Below are 20978 nucleotides of genomic sequence, written 5' to 3' on the forward strand. Positions count from 1 at the left end.
TCAATTGATTACTGGCCAAAACAAAATGACCAATCTGGCATACTGGAAAAATCTCAGTCAGTATTTGATTTGTTGACGACTGACCAACACCCAGACAGTCCCCCCCGCCAAGCTTATGTGTAACAATCGGGCCCATGGGGAGTGTTGCAGGCTCACCAGTCATGCAGGAAATTGCAGGAAACAGAGGCGCCAGGAGAGTATAAATTGATCATAGGTAAAAACAGATAAAAGTTGAGGGGCAAGGGTGGACTTGCCTCCCAAAAACCAAACACAACCACTATGCATGGTTTAAACAAGATTTAATTCGTACTCCAGAACAAATGTAACACGTTTCGCAGGTCTCAAGCCCGCTTCCTCGGGCTAGAGGAATCGCAATCACTCCAGTGGAATTTGGCCCATTCATTAACATTATCGCTCCCTAAATGCTCACAAAATCGCTCTTGTGGGTTTGAGCCCTTTGAGCCACTAGCAGACCAGTCAAAGAACTGCAAGTTTCTTAAAGGGAACCTAAATTGAAAGAAGAAAAATAAGTTTCACTTACCTGAGGCTTCTACCAGCCCTCTGCAGCCATTCTGTGCCCACACCATCACAGATCGAGTCTCCTGGCCCCCCGCTGTCACTAAGTTTTGATCTTCCCGACTCAGGCATGTGGATGGTGCCTGCAAACACAGGTGCAATTGCATTTTTTGCTAACAGTTGGATTGACTTCTTAGCAGTCTTATCAGCTGTTTGAACAATAGCAAAATACTTTTTTTAGTTGTTTCACAACAAAAGTTGTATGGGGCTTTATGCTGGGCATACACGGCTCAATTTTGCCACTCAATTCTCCCGCTGGATTCCGCAGGCGATTCTCTTATCTTCCTCTCGGTTTTCTTATCTTTTTCCATTGTGTTCAATGCGGAATTGAGTGGGGAAACGATCGGGCGGGAGATCGGACATGTCAGAAATGATCTATCGAGCCATCTAAATGGCTCAGAATTGAGCCATATATTCCCAGCATAACAGACAAGTTTGGTAGATAGTTGGTAGGTGTGTATGAACCTTTACATCCTACATATGAATCCTATGTGTTCCCTTGTATGTGCCAAAACCAATTCCGGGCACCAGTCATGCTTAGAGAATAAAACTGATTCTGAAACTTGTAACAACAAAAATATGTCATGACAAAAACAGTACAATATATTTTGTGCATGAAGACAACTTTGTTTATATGTCTGAAACGTTATTCCAGTCATTTGTAAAGGGGGCTGCCTCTATACTTAGTTGACCCCTTTTCTACATAGATTTCATAAGGTTATGCAATTAAGATTGTATTATTGATGGGCACCATTATACTTTAATCCTATAAAGTGGTGTGGAAGGACCAGAGGAAGCCTACCAACATCTCTGAGCTGAAGCTGTTTTTGTAAGAATTGGGCTTAAATTCCTCCAGGCTGATGTGCTGGACCGATCACAGTTATCAGAAATGATTACTACTTCAACAATTACTGGTCTAGTTCACACCAAAACACACCGTAATCGCAAGCACTTAGCGCTATTTGTAGAGATTCCCAGAATGTACCTAGCGATTTTTTTTATTTATGCCCAGCGATTTTGGTGTGTTTGCTTTTAGTGATTTTGTAGTTTACAGTTTGACCTGGAAGTAGTGTTGGGCGAACAGTGTTCGCCACTGTTCGGGTTCTGCAGAACATCACCCTGTTGGGGTGATGTTCGAGTTCGACCGAACACCTGATGGTGTTCGGCCAAACGGCCGAACTAAGAGTGCATAGCCGAACGGTCATAGCCGAACGTTCCCCGAACGTTCGGCTAGCGCTGTGATTGGCCGAATGGGTCACGTGGTTCGGACCCGAACGTGCTCTGATTGGCCGAACGGGTCACGTGGTTCGGGTAAATAAATACCCGATCCACGTCATTTCTCCGCCATTTGTCTGTGGGTTTAGCTTTGGGTAGGCAGGCAGGGTAGTTCACTCTCCAGCCAGGCTAGCCAGGGTCCCCCCAGTCATTGTGTCGCTGCTGGGAACAGTAGTACACCGCTCACCCACACTATATAGCATTGTGTTTACTGCCACTCTGTGTACACCGCTCACCCACCACTGTATAGCATCGTTTACTGCCACTCTGTGTCTCTGCTGGGAACAGTAGTACACCGCTCACACGCCACTGTATAGCATTGTGCTCTGTGTCGCTGCTGGGAATAGTAGTACACCGCTCACCCACCACTGTATAGCATTGTGCTCTGTGTCGCTGCTGGGAACAGTAGTACACCGCTCACCCACCACTGTATAGCATTGTGCTCTGTGTCGCTGCTGGGAACAGTAGTACACCGCTCACCCACCACTGTATAGCATTGTGCTCTGTGTCGCTGCTGGGAACAGTAGTACACCGCTCACCCACCACTGTATAGCATTGTGCTCTGTGTCGCTGCTGGGAACAGTAGTACACCGCTCACCCACTACTGTATAGCATTGTGCTCTGTGTCGCTGCTGGGAACAGTAGTACACCGCTCACCCACCACTGTATAGCATTGTGCTCTGTGTCGCTGCTGGGAACAGTAGTACACCGCTCACCCACCACTGTATAGCATTGTGCTCTGTGTCGCTGCTGGGAACAGTAGTACACCGCTCACCCACCACTGTATAGCATTGTGCTCTGTGTCGCTGCTGGGAACAGTAGTACACCGCTCACCCACCACTGTATAGCATTGTGCTCTGTGTCGCTGCTGGGAACAGTAGTACACCGCTCACCCACCACTGTATAGCATTGTGCTCAGTGTCGCTGCTGGGAACAGTAGTACACCGCTCACCCACCACTGTATAGCATTGTGCTCTGTGTCGCTGCTGGGAACAGTAGTACACCGCTCACCCACCACTGTATAGCATTGTGCTCTGTGTCGCTGCTGGGAACAGTAGTACACCGCTCACCCACCACTGTACAGCATTGTGCTCTGTGTCGCTGCTGGGAACAGTAGTACACCGCTCACCCACCACTGTAAAGCATTGTGCTCTGTGTCGCTGCTGGGAATAGTAGTACACCGCTCACCCACCACTGTATAGCATTGTGCTCTGTGTCGCTGCTGGGAATAGTAGTACACCGCTCACCCACCACTGTATAGCATTGTGCTCTGTGTCGCTGCTGGGAACAGTAGTACACCGCTCACCCACCACTGTATAGCATTGTGCTCTGTGTCGCTGCTGGGAACAGTAGTACACCGCTCACCCACCACTGTATAGCATTGTGCTCTGTGTCGCTGCTGGGAACAGTAGTACACCGCTCACCCACCACTGTATAGCATTGTGCTCTGTGTCGCTGCTGGGAACAGTAGTACACCGCTCACCCACCACTGTATAGCATTGTGCTCTGTGTCGCTGCTGGGAACAGTAGTACACCGCTCACCCACCACTGTACAGCATTGTGCTCTGTGTCGCTGCTGGGAACAGTAGTACACCGCTCACCCACCACTGTAAAAGCATTGTGCTCTGTGTCGCTGCTGGGAATAGTAGTACACCGCTCACCCACCACTGTATAGCATTGTGCTCTGTGTCGCTGCTGGGAACAGTAGTACACCGCTCACCCACCACTGTATAGCATTGTGCTCAGTGTCGCTGCTGGGAACAGTAGTACACCGCTCACCCACCACTGTATAGCATTGTGCTCTGTGTCGCTGCTGGGAACAGTAGTACACCGCTCACCCACCACTGTATAGCATTGTGCTCTGTGTCGCTGCTGGGAACAGTAGTACACCGCTCACCCACCACTGTACAGCATTGTGCTCTGTGTCGCTGCTGGGAACAGTAGTACACCGCTCACCCACCACTGTAAAGCATTGTGCTCTGTGTCGCTGCTGGGAATAGTAGTACACCGCTCACCCACCACTGTATAGCATTGTGCTCTGTGTCGCTGCTGGGAATAGTAGTACACCGCTCACCCACCACTGTATAGCATTGTGCTCTGTGTCGCTGCTGGGAACAGTAGTACACCGCTCACCCACCACTGTATAGCATTGTGCTCTGTGTCGCTGCTGGGAACAGTAGTACACCGCTCACCCACCACTGTATAGCATTGTGCTCTGTGTCGCTGCTGGGAACAGTAGTACACCGCTCACCCACCACTGTATAGCATTGTGCTCTGTGTCGCTGCTGGGAACAGTAGTACACCGCTCACCCACCACTGTATAGCATTGTGCTCTGTGTCGCTGCTGGGAACAGTAGTACACCGCTCACCCACCACTGTACAGCATTGTGCTCTGTGTCGCTGCTGGGAACAGTAGTACACCGCTCACCCACCACTGTAAAAGCATTGTGCTCTGTGTCGCTGCTGGGAATAGTAGTACACCGCTCACCCACCACTGTATAGCATTGTGCTCTGTGTCGCTGCTGGGAATAGTAGTACACCGCTCACCCACCACTGTATAGCATTGTGCTCTGTGTCGCTGCTGGGAACAGTAGTACACCGCTCACCCACCACTGTATAGCATTGTGCTCTGTGTCGCTGCTGGGAACAGTAGTACACCGCTCACCCACCACTGTATAGCATTTCTGTACTGCCACTGTACTGCTGCCAGTCAGCGTGTACTTTAAGGATAAGTGAAATGAAGAAGAAATCCTGTGAAAGAGGGAGGGGCAAGGGAAGAGGTGTTTCCCCTGACGGTTCACGTACAGGCCACAGTGGAGCACCGAAGAAAACCCACTCAATACCGCCCATGTTGTCCAGGAAATCAAACCTCACAAATCCAAAAGAACAGGACCAGATAATTAATTGGATGACCTTTCAAGCGTCCAGCAGTGGGTTAAGCAGCACCAGCACATCACACACGAGGTCCGAGTCCTCAGCCAGTTACAAGGAGCCAGTGGGCACAAAGCTGACACAACCGGCAGCGACACCACGCACACAACTGCCAAATACCCAGTCCGAAGAATTTCCTCAGGACACAATGGGGTATTCGCAGGAACTATTCCCAGCCCAACAAACTTCCACCTTTCAAAGGTCAATGGAACAGCTAGAAATGTTGTGCCCGGATTCACAACCATTTACTGTGGGAAATGCACCGCGCACTGAAATGCAAGGCGAGTCCGAAGACTTTGAAACCCAAATCCCAGAGCAAGTTGGGCAGGAGGGGTTTCAATTGCAGGAGGTCGGCCGAGAAGATCTGGAAGACGACGTTGGAGTGAGCTGCGCAGAGGTTGTTCTGAGGAGCTCTACTCCACGGCGGCGGCCCACAATCACATATGACGAGTTTGAGGAGATGGAAGAGGAGGGTTTGGACAATGTGGACACAGACCCAGATTTTGTATGTGAAGGAGAACATCGCCGTCGTAGCAGCACAGATGAGTCTGTTGAAGAACCCACTGCTGCACGAGTTTGCCTTGTGCCACAAGGTAGGCGGCGTGAAATTTCAGGCACCACAATCGTGGAAGTTCAAGTGAGACGCAAAAGAGGCGCAAACAGAAATCGCCAGCAAGGCAGGTGCTCCAAAGTCTGGCCTTTCTTTGAAGACTGCAGTGAGGATGGTACCATGGTGATTTGCAAGGTGTGCAAGACCCGCCTGAGCAGGGGGAAAAATATTAACAACCTCTCCACCACCAGCATGACCCGCCACATGGTATCCAAACATCCCACTCTGTGGGCAAACGCGGCAGGACAGGGTACCAGCAACACTGCCTCCCTTGGGGTCACCAGACTCACCACCAGACCCTCCTCAGCAGCAGCAGTAGCCCAGCCATTGCGTGGTTCACATTCACAAACATCAGACGACGCTGACACTGTCACTTTCCGGAATAGTGCTCTTGAGGTCTCCCAGTCTTCATCAAACACAACAACCAACAGCCCTTCAGTGTGCAGCCCTACGGTTCAGTTGTCTGTCTCGGAGATGTTTGAGCGCAAGAGGAAATTGCCAGCAAATGACCCCCGGGCCGTGGCACTAACAGCCAGCATAGCCAAGCTTCTGGCCTGCGAAATGCTGCCATATCGAGTGGTGGAGACAAACAGCTTCAAGGGCATGATGTCAGTGGCCATCCCACGTTACGTGGTTCCCAGCCGCTACCACTTTGCGCGCTCTGCAGTGCCTGAGTTGCATGAGCACGTGGTCAGCAAAATAACCCGAAGCTTGAAGAATGCCGTTGCCTGCAAGGTTCACCTCACCACTGACACCTGGACAAGTGCGTTCGGCCAGGGTCAATACATCTCCCTTACCGCGCACTGGGTGAACCTTGTGGAGCCTGGCAGCGATTCCTCACCTGCTACGGCACGGGTGTTGCCCACGCCGCAAACAGCTGCACCGCCGTCCCTCCCACTGGATAACAACAGCAGCACCTACCTCTCTGACTCCTTCTCCTCCAACGCATCTCAAAGCTGTACCTCATCCGGAAACGCTAACCCAGCAGCAGTAGGATCGTGGAAGCAGTGCAGCACAGCTGTTGGCATGCGTCAGCAAGCGTTGCTGAAGCTGATCTGCCTTGGGGATAAGCAGCACACAGGGGAGGAAATTTGGAGGGGAATAAAGGAACAGACGGATTTGTGGCTGGCACCGCTGGACCTGAAACCGGGCATGGTTGTGTGTGATAATGGGAGTAATCTCATTCGCGCTTTAAGGTTGGCTAAGCTGACACACATCCCTTGCCTGGCGCACGTGATGAACCTAGTAGTTCAGCGGTTCCTGAGGACATACCCAGGCGTGGCCGATCTTCTGTTGAAGGTGCGACGAGTAGCCAAACATTGTAGAAATTCCAGTACTGCTTCGGGGGCACTCGCCAAGATGCAGGAGCGCTTCAATCTCCCCCACCATCGCTTGCTGTGTGATGTCCCTACGCGCTGGAATTCTACGCTGCACATGCTAGCCCGCTTTTGCGAGCAGAAGAGTGCAGTGGTCCAGTACATGATGGCGCAGTACCGAGGCGCATCCAGACAGCTGCCAAGCTTCTGTGGATCCGATTGGGCCAACATGTTGGACCTCTGCCAATTCCTCCAAAATTTTGAGCAATCCACGTTGCTTGTGAGCAGTGACAACTCTTCAGTCAGCATTACCATACCACTGCTGTGTTTACTGAAGAAGTCAATGTTGAAAATCAAGGAAACAGCTGTCATGATGCAACTGGGGGAATCTGAAGGAGAAAACGATCAGCGTGATGATACCAACATCAGGCCATCTGCTTTAGGAAACGCTGGCCCCAGCAGCTATGACGAAGAAGAGGAGGAGGAAGGAACAGCTGGAGTTGGAGCAGGAATTTCATGCCACCACTGACGAGGGCCAGAGCGGTGCACGTTGAACTTCCACAATTCAGCGCGAATGGTCAGCAGAAGCAGACCAGGAAGAAGGTGACGACTATGATGCATCACAACAACTATCACAACGCTCACAAGAGGAGGATGAGGATTCTGGCAGGACTCTGGCACACATGGCTCAATTCATGCTAGACTGCATTGAACGCGACCCACGCATTGTGCGCATTCTGGACAACACCAATTACTGGGTTTATACCCTTCTGGATCCACGGTACAAACACAATGTTCCAAAACTGCTTGAAGAAAGAGTCAGACAGGTCAAAATGGAAGAATACCAGCAGGCCCTTGTGGAGACTTTAGAGAGGAGATTGACATCCTCCCCCTCCTCTAGCCAGTTGTACGCCGACAGACTGACTTCCGCAAACCCAGGACGACCAGGAGGGCAGCAAACAACACAAGCCACAGCTAGTGCCCAAAAGGGAATGGTATCGGCGGTGTCCTTGGAGTGGGAAAATTTTCTGACACCCATGCAGCAGCCCACAGAACAGCAAGCGTGCAGATCCACCTCCAACACCGATCGCCTGGAGAAGATGGTCAAGGACTACATGTCAGATGGCGTAGCTGTGTTGAACAATCCATCTGCACCCTTCAACTATTGGGTATCGAAGCTAGACAACTGGCACGAACTGGCAATGTATGCAATAGAGGTGCTGGCTTGCCCGGCAGCCAGCGTTATGTCGGAACGCTGTTTCAGTGCTGCCGGAGGCATCGTCACAGATCGGCGTATCCGCCTCTCCACAGAAAATGCAGACCGTCTGACTCAAATTAAAATGAATCAATCCTGGATTGAAAACGACTACGCAACACTCCCGGACCCCAACCAAGTAACATGAACAATGACCATCTGTGATGGGTTAGCGTTTCCGGTCCCCGTTTATTGAACCTCTCATCTGTATTACATTTATGACTGCATGGCGACAAAATGCATTGCTATCCGCACGCTTCTTGTCCTCATGCAAGGCCTGGGTTGTTGTGTCTCAAAGCGTGGCCTTCTCCTCCTGCGCCGCCCTCCTCCTGTTCCATCACGTGTGCTGCTGCTGCTGCTGCTGGGTTAGCGTTACCGGTCCCTTTTCCTGGAACCTCTTCTCTGTATTACATTTATGACTGCATGGCGGCAAAAAGCATGTTACCTGTGCAAAGAAAAATGACATTTTCCGCATTTAAAAGACAGTTTTTCTTTTGAAACTTTACAATCAATTTTCTCAAAAACTATAAGCTCTTTTTCAAATATTTTTTTCCCTCTTGTACCCACTCCCAAGGTGCACATACCCTACAAATTTGGGGTATGTAGCATGTAAGGAAGCTTTACAAAGCACGAAAGTTCGGGTCCCCATTGACTTCCATTATGTTTGGAGTTCGGCGCGAACACCCGAACATCGCGGCCATGTTCGGCGAACGTTCGCGAACCCGAACATCTAGGTGTTCGCCCAACACTACCTGGAAGTGAAGAGCTTTTGGCAAAAAAATGCTTTCAGAAATTTTAGTTTCCCTATATTTTACATTGAGGTGTAATCACCTTCAAAATGCTGCATTTGCGTTTGGGGAAAAAGTCACATCGCTCTGATGGGAACTAGCCCACTTAGATTTTGTATTCTGGTATAGTGTATGCAAGGAAAGCTAAAGTAAAGAGACTCAAGTGAAATATATACAGTAGAATCTCATTATAGTAAACTCTGATATAGTAAACCTCTGGATATAGTAAACTCAGTCCTTAGGACCCAGCAAATTCATCTGTATAAATATACAACGTATGCCACTTCTTATGTAGTAAACTACTCTTCCTGGTCCCTTGGAATTTACTATAAAGGGATTCTACTGCAGCGATAGCTGTCATTATAACCAACAACACAGCATGTCTATATTCCTGTAGGGGGCTGGAGTGGAGTTGTACCCAGGCAGCATCACTATATTGGAGGGTAATAAAACACATTGTAACAGCCTGAAAAGGTCAGATATTGTACGGAATACTCCAGGTGGGATTAGTGTAAAGGTGAGCGAATGTAGTCTGCTTTTTCTGCTGAGCGCTGGAATGTAGTGTAAGGGCGTGACATGTACAGCACCATTTGTTTAAAGATGAACACACAAGAATGTCAGTTAAATACTTCAGTCTAATCACAGCCATAAATGTCTAAACAACTGGTTTACTTACATAAAAGTCAGCATAAAATACTATTTTTAATGTAATAAATTATGTTGAAAAATCCTGAAAAATAATTATACTCTGAAACATGACTTCACTTGCGCTACAGAAGTTTATATAAACAGCATAATTTTACCATAATGTAAAAGTAAACATTACATGTGCAGGCAGCGCACTTAATGCACTACATAATTTGTAATAGAGCCCTTTTCCACAGGCTGCAGTCAGAAAATCGGATGGCATGTGTTTTTGCAGAGTTCAGGAAATTGCAGGGACACTGTATTATCACTGTAATTGCCACGCCCCTTTACCTCTGTGGTGATTGGGTGTGATTTTTACCTAAGCACAATCACACTGCCTACTGCAGTTCTTCTGAGATTGTGCTTAAAGCGGATCCGAGATGAAAAACTAACTATAATAAGAAGTTTTAAATCAGGATAATACCATTTATTGGCTAACTACAAATGAATAAGAATAAACAAGCTTTCGGCTTTGCAGCCTTCGTCAGGTAAACCTGACGAAGGCTGCAAGGCCGAAAGCTTGTTTATTCTTATTCATTTGTAGTTAGCCAATACATGGTATCATCCTGATTTAAAACTTCTTGCTTTTACTGATGGCTAACACGGTACAATACCCTACTGCTAACTATAATAAGTAACATATCTTCTAACTATCTTATGTTCAGTTTAGATCAGCCTTTCTCAACCTTTTTACACTGGAGGAACCCTATAAATAACTTTGGATCTCAAGGAACCCCTGCAAACAATTTGTTTGACCTCGAGGAACCCCTGCACAGAGGCGGCCTTAGAGTATGCGGGGCCTGGGGCGAGTGTCACATGCGGGGCCTAGAGCCATAAGTGTAGGCCATATACCGTATCGCCACGTTCATGGGCTTGTCCGCCTTTAATGCAGTACGCCTTACTATTATTGTTTGAAAACAATTACGTTCGGTAAAGGCCACTAAGCCAACCAATATAAAAAACAATGGTACTACCATTCGCTATTTGATTACATTACATATTTTAATTATTCTATATAGCTAGTACAGCGCCCAGTATATAGCTAGTATAGTGCCCAGTATATAGCTAGTATAGCGCCCAGTATATAGCTAGTACAGCGCCCAGTATATAGCTAGTATAGTGCCCAGTATATAGCTAGTATAGCGCCCAGTATATAGCTAGTATAGCGCCCAGTATATAGCTAGTACAGCGCCTAGTATATAGCGAGTATAGCGCCCAGTATATAGCTAGTACAGCGCCTAGTATATAGCTAGTACAGCACCCAGTATATAGCTAGTATAGTGCCTAGTATATAGCTAGTATAGCGCCCAGTATATAGCTAGTATAGTGCCCAGTATATAGCTAGTACAGTGCCCGGTATATAGCTAGTACAGTGCCCAGTATATAGCTAGTACAGTGCCCGGTATATAGCTAGTACAGTGCCCGGTATATAGCTAGTATAGTGCCCAGTATATAGCTAGTATAGCGCCCAGTATATAGCTAGTACAGTGCCTAGTATATAGCTAGTATAGCGCCCAGTATATAGCTAGTATAGCGCCCAGTATATAGCTAGTACAGCGCCTAGTATATAGCTAGTATAGCGCCCAGTATATAGCTAGTACAGCGCCTAGTATATAGCTAGTACAGCACCCAGTATATAGCTAGTATAGTGCCTAGTATATAGCTAGTACAGCGCCTAGTATATAGCTAGTATAGTGCCCAGTATATAGCTAGTATAGCGCCCAGTATATAGCTAGTACAGTGCCCGGTATATAGCTAGTACAGTGCCCGGTATATAGCTAGTACAGTACCCGGTATATAGCTAGTACAGTGCCTAGTATATAGCTAGTACAGTGCCCGGTATATAGCTAGTACAGTGCCCGGTATATAGCTAGTACAGTGCCCGGTATATAGCTAGTACAGTGCCCGGTATATAGCTAGTACAGTGCCTGGTATATAGCTAGTACAGTGCCCGGTATATAGCTAGTACAGTGCCCGGTATAAAGTTAGTACAGTGCCCGGTATATAGCTAGTACAGTGCCCGGTATATAGCTAGTATAGTACCCGGTATATAGCTAGTACAGTGCCCGGTATATAGCTAGTACAGTGCCTGGTATATAGCTAGTACAGTGCCCGGTATATAGCTAGTACAGTGCCCGGTATATAGCTAGTACAGTGCCCGGTATATAGCTAGTATAGTACCCGGTATATAGCTAGTACAGTGCCCGGTATATAGTTAGTACAGTGCCTAGTATATAGCTAGTACAGTGCCCGGTATATAGCTAGTACAGTGCCCGGTATATAGTTAGTACAGTGCCTAGTATATAGCTAGTATAGTACCCGGTATATAGCTAGTACAGTGCCCGGTATATAGTTAGTACAGTGCCTAGTATATAGCTAGTACAGTGCCCGGTATATAGCTAGTACAGTGCCCGGTATATAGCTAGTACAGTGCCCGGTATATAGCTAGTACAGTGCCTGGTATATAGCTAGTACAGTGCCCGGTATATAGCTAGTACAGTGCCCAGTATAAAGTTAGTACAGTGCCCGGTATATAGCTAGTATAGTACCCGGTATATAGCTAGTACAGTGCCCGGTATATAGTTAGTACAGTGCCCAGTATATAGTTAGTATAAATAGTTCCCAGTGCATAACTAATAACAATAATGCTCCCCCAGCCAGCCCCAGTGCCCCGCCCAAATCATGTACCCCTCAAATAATCCTACCTACCGGACAGTATCTGCTGTGCCTCAGCTGAGTCCCCTGGCCTCTGCTCTGCAATACGTCCGGCGGCTGCTGCAGACAGTGGCTCGCTCAGTGAGTCTCAGACTCTCAGTCCTGGTCGGCTCTAGGTCGGGCTGCAGCTGCCACGGGGAGCGCTCTCTCTGCGCATGGATATGACGTCATTCGTGACGTCACTCGATGGGTGCCAGCAGCCGGGCAGAGGAGGAAATGCCGATGCGCTCCAGCCTATACAGGAAGGAAGCGCATCAGGTCAGTGCGATCGGCGGCTGCTGCCGCCGCAGCAGCCAGCAATAAATATTAAATTAGGCCGGCTCTGAATGGCGGTGCGCGGGGCCTCCTCAAGCGCGGGGCCTGGGGCGACCGCCCCACTTGCCCCCCCCAAAGGCCGGCTCTGCCCTGCACTTATTTTGCTGGAGGCATGGTTTTTGAAAGTAGGTGAGGATGTTTATTTCACTACCCACGTATTACACTGCCACTTATTATACTGTCTCCTTATCCTCAGGGGCGTCTCTAGCCACTTTGTCACTCCAGGCAAGAAAGCCTGTGGGATACAACCCCTCCCCCCCCCCGCTGCGTGGTGCCCCCTGATGTAAAATAATCGTAACGCAGCAAAGTTTCACCATAAGATAAAAGTAAGGCGGCAGTTTTTCAACAGAAAATATTCATAACGCAGCAATGATTCACTTAAAATAATCGTAATATGGCAATCTTTCACCAGAAAGATGCAATCTTTCACCAAAAATGCGGCCATAACGCAGCAATGATTCACCATAAAATAATCGTAATGTGGCCAGCGTTCACCAGGAAATAATCGTAATGTGGCCAGCATTCCCCAGAAAATAATCGTAATGTGGCCAGTGTTCCCCAGGAAATGATCATAATGTGGCCAGCGCTCCCCAGGAAATGATCGTAATGTGGCCAACGTTTCCCAGGAAATAATCGTAATGTGGCCAACGTTTCCCAGGAAATAATCGTAATGTGGCCAGCGTTCCCCAGGAAATAATCGTAATGTGGCCAGCGTTCCCCAGGAAATAATCGTAATGTGGCCAGCGTTCCCCAGGAAATAATCGTAATGTGGCCAGCGTTCCACAGGAAATAATCGTAATGTGGCCAGCGTTCCCCAGAAAATAATCGTAATTTGGCCAGCAATCCCCAGGAAACAATCGTAATGCGGCCAGCGTTCCCCAGGATATAATCGTAATGTGGCCAGCGTTCACCAGGAAATCGTAATGCGGCCAGCGTTTACCAGGAGATAATCGTAATGCGGCCAGCGTTTACCAGGAAACAATCGTAATGCGGCCAGCGTTCACCAGGAGATAATCGTAATGTGGCCAGCGTTCACCAGGAAATAATCGTAATGCGGCCAGCGTTCACCAGGAGATAATCGTAATGCGGCCAGCGTTCACCAGGAAATAATCGTAATGCGGCCAGCGTTTACCAGGAGATAATCGTAATACGGCCAGCGTTTACCAGGAAACAATCGTAATGTGGCCAGCGTTCACCAGGAGATAATCGTAATGCGGCCAGCGTTCCCCAGGAAATAATCGTAATGCGGCCAGCGTTTACCAGGAGATAATCGTAATACGGCCAGCGTTTACCAGGAAACAATCGTAATGTGGCCAGCGTTCACCAGGAGATAATCGTAATGCGGCCAGCGTTCCCCAGGAAATAATCGTAATGTGGCCAGCGTTCACCAGGAAATAATCGTAATGTGGCCAGCGTTCACCAGGAAATAATCGTAATGCGGCCAGCGTTTACCAGGAGATAATCGTAATGCGGCCAGCGGTCACCAGAAAATCATGCTGTGGGCAGCATTTACTCACCTGCAGAAGACTCCTGTAGCCAGCCGGCGGTGGCACTGGCCCCTGGTGCGTCACACGGTGCCTTCAAGCACGTGTGACAGGCGGAGAGCTGAGTTAGGGGCGGCGCCGCACGTATAAACAAACTAGCGTGCGGCCGCTCGCTCTGCACAGAGAGGGAAAGGGGGCGAACCAGAAGACGGCACCAGGCACAGGCTGAGCTGCCTGTCACAGCCGGCTGCTCGCTATGAAGGGAGAGGAAGGGGGCAGACCAGTAGGCGGCACCAGGCACAGGCTGAGCTGTCTGTCACAGCCGGCTGCTCACTCTGAAGGGAGAGGAAGGGGGCGGACCAGTATGCGGCACCAGGCACAGGCTGAGCTGCCTGTCACAGCCGGCTGCTCGCTCTGAAGGGAGCGGACCAGTAGGCGGCACCAGGCACAGGCTGAGCTGCCTGTCACAGCCGGCTGCTCACTCTGAAGGGAGAGGAAGGGGGCGGACAAGTAGGCAGCACCAGGCACAGGCTGAGCTGCCTGTCACAGCCGGCGCCGACCTGATAGTGAACAAAATAAAAAATAAACACACAGCGCGGTGAAAGAGCGCCCACTTCCACCCACGGCGCTCTAGGCCAAAATTTATAGTTGCCTAATGACAGAGACGGCTCTGCTTATCCTAGTGCTTTTTTTTTTTTTATGTGCCCATTTTTATTCTGACCTCCAATTTAGTGCTTTTTACAGTACCCCCTATTATAATGTGCTCTATTATACTTCCCCTATGATGGGGGAAAATGCCAAGAAACCCCTGCAGAGTTCTCAAGGAACCCTGGGGTTCCAGGGAACACTGATTGAGAAAGCCTGGTTTAGATGGTTTAAACAGCAAATCTGTCTACATACTGCTTTAATAGAATATGAGTATTTCTTCCTGTGATACGACAGCAGCCACGTTGTTTGTAAACATTACAGAGGCAGGTTTATCTGCACCATCAGCACTCAGACTGAAAAAACCTAATTCCCCCCCCCCCCCCTCCTCCCCTTTGCCTCTAAAATCTCTGGCTAGTAATACCTCCTCCTGACCAGACTGAGCTCCCATGAGCCCTTGCTACTGCCAAGGCTCTCTGAAAACTGTGGGTGGGGCTTAGTTTATAGGGAATTAGAGTATTAAAACAAAAACGTATTTGGCTTGAGGAATGCCCTATAAATTATAGAAAAGGAACACAATTATGCAAGGAGTAAAAGTTAATCTCGGATCCACTTTAAGTGGTAGTCTACTACGGGAGGACACAAAAATTGCATAGCAAGCGCATGATTGCAATTTTCATGCAATTCCCCTATGCAACATGAAGCTCCATCCCCTTATGGCCTAAAAACGGAGATCACAATTGCACCGCTCTAAAAGTCACGATGCAATGCACAGGAAATTGCATATTTGATTTGCAGTGAAAGAACTCTTAAAAGGGCACTACAGCAAAAAAAAACTGTAAAATTTAAGATATGTGCAAACAAATAAGAAGTACATTTTTGGGATCAGCTATTTCCTGGGCTTCTCAGCTCTCCCAATCAGAGAACTGACTGACCTGCAACCAGCCTGTAGAGGAGCAGCAGACCATGGGTTTTATACTGACATTTGATGCATGCACCGCCCACTGTTTACTATATCCAGAGTCAGCGTAACGTAGGGGCCAAACACGTTTACTATAACAAAAGTTTTATTATTTTATCAGTTTACTATACCAGGCACTGCTCCCGTAGACTTATAATAAAGATTGGCCGGGACCTGGAGAGGTAGTTTACTATACCCAAATGTTTCCGTTTCCCATTTCAGAGTTTATACTGTATCATGCTATATGTCATTTCAAGCTCTTTAGTCCCTTATGTCCATGAGGCCTACTGAAGTAGATGAAATGCGTCAAACATGTTATTTGTTTATAGGTTCTTCCTGCACCCATTGTGAAGTTAAAGTGGACCCAAATTAAAAATACAAGATTTTAGAAATAAAATCTATTTTCTAAATTATAATAATAAATAGCAGCCTTTTTTCAGCTGCATGATGACAAATATAAAATATTTTACATTTATTGGAGGAGCCCCTCCCTTCCTTTCAAATTGCCGGCAAAAAAAATCTGGCAAACTGGTGGAGTAGATGGTGTCTGGCAATGGAGGAATTGCTAATGGCTGCCACCTGTATAACCCTAGTTATGAAAAGAGAAGGGTGAAAAGCATGCACTGAAATGATCATAGGTTTGAAGGAGTGTTTATTTATCTTTATATGTGTCAAAGTGGTGCAACTAAATATTTGTAATTAAAAAAAATGTTTGGTTTGGGTCCGCTTTAAGCAACAACCACATTTAGGGCCCTTTTCCACCAGCGCAAAATCGCAAACCGCTAGCGATTTTACAATCGCTACGGTTTGCTTTTTAACATAGGAATCGCGGTAGGTAATTTCCACTACCGCGATTCGTTTTTTACTTGATCGCGATCGCGCTGCGGAGCGACTTTTGCCGCGATTTTGCTATGCAGTGCATAGCATAGCAAAATCGCGGCCGCGAACGTCGGGGAATCGGCGGTAATAGCGATTCAGCAATCGCTAGCGGTCAGCGTGAACGCTAGCGATTGCTAGTGGAAAAGGGCCCTTACAACAATGGCTATGGTGTTATTGTACAGCCAGAGGGGACGATTAACATGCACAATTCTGGAAGACCCTGCCTGTGGTGACCAGGAGGATGTACTGACAAATGCCATGCAAGCTGGACTTCAGCACCAACAACCTGGAGAAAATGCTTTGGGAAAGGTTGGAATAGTCTTCATAAAATCCACTCTGATCCAAGTTATGAGTGACTGTTGTGTGCATTATTTCAACACATAGATTTGTTTGTTAAAGCATAACCAAGGTGAACAAAGCAAAAATAAATAACTATTTACCCAAAAAGAGGGAAGTCCCACTTCCTCCTGCCCCCCACCATTGCTGCTGTGTGTGGACCCCTGAAACATTGTTGGATATGTCACCTGGCTGTACGCAGCGAGTAGCGCCACACCTGCGCAGTAAGCGGAATTTGCTCGACCACTAGGGCTGCAGTGCTATTGCGCAGACGTGCTTGTGCATGAAGAGGGAATGTGGATGCCAACTTCTAGATGGTCCCGGGCAGAGGCGGTTCCCTGGAGGAGGACGCTCCAGGCGCTTCCCTCTTAAAATATCTAATTTTGTGCTTTAGGTTCATATCAAGTACTCTTTACCATTGACAGCGTTACTATTTAACTAGTTTGGGCCACTCTGTAATAAATGCACAGCTGGGCATGCTTACAAATTTCTCGCTTAGGACACAACTGACAACCTGCAGCGGAGGGAATATGGTGGCTGCCATTGAATGCTACTTGCATGGCATGTTTGCTTGCTCCAGCTAAGTGCTGAAGTCATACACAGCTAGGGGAATCTAAAAAGCAGATATGCATCTACAGTGGGATGCGAAAGTTTGGGCAAGCTGGTTAATCGTCATAATTTTCCTGTATAAATCAATGGTTGTTACGATGTCAGTTAAATATATCATATAGGAGACGCACACAGTGATATTTGATAAATGAAGTTTATTGGATTTACAGAAAGTGAGCAATAATAGTTTAAACACAATTAGGCAGGTGCATAAATTTGGGCACCACAAAAAAGAAATGAAATATTTAGTAGATCCATTTGCAGAAATTACAGTCTCTAAACCAGGGTTCCTTGGCATTTTCCCCCATCGTGGGAGAAGTATAATAGAGCACATAATAGGGAGTACAGTAAAAGCACTAAATTGGGGGTCAGAATAATAATGAGCACAGTATAATGAGTGGCAGTGTAATAGGGAGTAAGGGAAATTAATAGCCTCCTCTACTTTTAAAGACCATGCCTCCGGAAAAATAAATGCAGGGGTTCCTCGAGATTAGAAAATTGTTTGCAGGGGTTCCTTGAGATCCAAAAGTTATTTGCAGGGTTCCTCCAGTGTAAAAAGGTTGAGAAAGGCTGATCTAAATGCTTCCTGTAGTTTCCAACGAGTCTGGATTCTGCTTGAAGGTATTTTGGACCATTCCTCTTTACAAAACATCTCTAGTTCATTCAGGTTTGATGGCTTCCAGGCATGGACAGCTCTCATTAACTCACACCACAGATTTTCAATTATATTCAGGTCTGGGGACTGAGATGGCCATTCCAGAACGTTGTACTCGTTTCTCTGCATGAATGGCTTAGTGGAGTTTGAGCAGTGTTTAGGGTCGTTGTCTTGTTGAAAGATCCAGCCCCGTCGCAACTTCAGCTTTGTCACCGATTCCTGGACATTGGTCTCCAGAATCTGCTGATACTGAGTGGAATCCATGCATCCCTCAACTTTGACAAGATTCCCAGTCCTTGCACTGGCCACACAGACCCACAGAATCATGAAACCACTACCATATATTTTTTTGTAGGTAGCAGATGTTTTTCTTAGAATGCTGTGTTATTTTTCCACCATGTGTAACACCCCTTGTTATGGTCAAACAACTCAATTTTAGTTTTATCAGTCCACAGCATCTTATTCCAAAATGAAGCTGGCTTGTCCAAATGTGCTTTAGCATACATCAAGCGACTGTGCTGTGGGCAGAGTAAAGGCTTCCTCTGCATACAGCATCTCCTTGTGTAAAGTGCACCAAATTGTTAAACGATGCACAGCAACTCCATCTGCAGCAAGATGATGTTGTAGATCTTTGGTGCTGGTCTGTTGGATGACTGACTGTTCTCACTATTCGTCGCTTCTGTCTACCCGAGTTTTTTCTTGGTCTGCCACTTCGAGCCTCAACTTGAACTGAGCCAGTCAGTGGTCATCCATTTCCTCAATATGTTCCTAACTGTGGACATAGACAGCCGAAATCTCTGAGACAGCTTTCTGCATCCGTCCCCTAAACCATGATGGTGAACAATCTGTCTTCAGGTCATTTGAGAGTTGTTTTGAGACCCCCATGTTGCTACTCTTCAGAGAAAATTAAAAAGGGGGAAACTTACAATTGACCCCCTTAAATACTCTTCCATAACTGGATTCACCTGTGTATGTAGGCCAAGGGTCACTAAGCTTACCAAGCAAATTTGAGTTCCAATAACTAGTTTTGGAATCAATAAAATGACAACAGTGCCCAAATTTATGCACTTGCCTAATTTTATTTAAACAATTATTGCGCACTTTTTGTAAATCCAATAGACTTAATTTCACTTTTCAAATATCACTGTGTGTCTCCTATATGGATATATTTAACTGACTTTATCGTAATAACCAACGATTTATACAGGAAAATCATGACAATTAACAAGGTTGCCCAAACTTTTGCATCCCACTGTATATATTTTAAGGTTAAGCATATCAGAAAATAAAGAGCACTACCCAGAAAGTTCACACCACTCAGCACTGCTAAACGCAGTGGAGCAGGGAGCAAGCATGGTTCCATTCAATACAATGAATTGGGTCACGTTTCGAGTCACATCAAGATGCTCTTGGAAGTTATTTGTGCATAGTCTTTGGTGTGAACAGTAGCAGGTCTGTGAATGGGAAGCCTTGGTAGTAATGGGTAAGTGATGGTGCTGAGCAATTTGGACCATGCAAGGAAATGTACTTCAAGGCATCACTGAAAAGTATTGTGCACTAGAAAAAGTAGAAAAACAAAAAAACAGGGTGTCCTCCAATCCTTCCATGAAAAACAATTGTGAAAAGTGCAAAAATAGGACGTTTTAAATTGTAAATCATAATATAACCACTTGCTGTGCACCCAGACTGAAGGAATGCAATATGGGAAGAAGGGGAGGAAGAACCTGGTATTTAAAAAAGTTATTTTCTGTCACAGTAAATTCCTGCATACATGCAAAGCACTTTGAAAAATTGATACCAGGAACATTTGTTGATTTTAATGGTTGAAATGTTAATAGGCGCCAGATTATTTATTTCAGCATTAATTGCTCGTTATGTTTGAAGAATCTGTTATGTTGTTTGAGCAGGACTAGAGACAAAAATGTACCTTGTTCCTGTAGTATTTCGACAGAGCTGCCTGACAAAGACAGTGCTGGATAAAGGAGATTATATTTAGACTGCTCCCAGGTCACAGAGGCCTGAAGTAAAAGCCGAAGCAGTCACGTTCACAAAAATAAATGATTAGGAGCTTTTTTTTTTAAATTAAAAAGTTAATAGACAATCTTGGGTGAGCATTTGTATGGTGCCTGAACAATGCAATATCCATTCATGTACATAGCGTCTTTCCCCGAATATAAGACACTGTCATATTCTTTTTGGGGAGGAAATAATGTGCTAGGACTTATTTTTTGGGGAGGGGCTTACTGTAAGGAGAGGGGTAGACTGTATGGGGAGTTGTGTGGTCTCTTACCACACTTCCCTTGTGACTGCACCCCCCTCCGTTCCTTGTAACTTCTGCACTGACCAGCATAGAATTGAAGCTGTACGGGCCCCTTTCTCCCTCATGCTGACACTGTACGTGAGGTCGCCTCTACGCTCGTGCTCCCTTCTCGTCATAATCCATGTTCGCCTGGGACGCATCAGCCAGGAGCACATTGATTATGACGAGAGGGAAGCATGGGCGCAGAGTCGACCTCATGTACAGCGTCAGCATGAGGGAGAAAGGGACCCGTACAGCTTCAAATCTATGCCGTCTACACATAAGTTACCACGCACCTCCCCATACACCTAGCGTCCTTAGCCACCGGTAGGTCTTATTTTTGGGGGTTGGCTTACATTTCAAGCATGCTTGAAATATAAGCTAGGTCCTATTTTCGGGGAGGTCTGATTTTAGGGGAAACACGGTATGACCAGGTAGCAGGCACCCACCACACTTTACAAGTAATGTTTTACGCCACACAAAGGCGATAACCTTTCTGCCCTGCTGATTTTCTGTCTCCTGCAGTTTCTGAATTTACACCTGAAACAAGCATGCAATTGGTGCAGTCACATCTTCGTACTTTATTTTTACACCATTTCTAGGTGAGTACTAGAGAGAGGATAAGCAGGACTGTCAGGCAAC

Source organism: Hyperolius riggenbachi, chromosome 6, assembly GCF_040937935.1.
Source record: "Hyperolius riggenbachi isolate aHypRig1 chromosome 6, aHypRig1.pri, whole genome shotgun sequence".
In the NCBI taxonomy this organism is placed as follows: Eukaryota; Metazoa; Chordata; class Amphibia; order Anura; family Hyperoliidae; genus Hyperolius; species Hyperolius riggenbachi.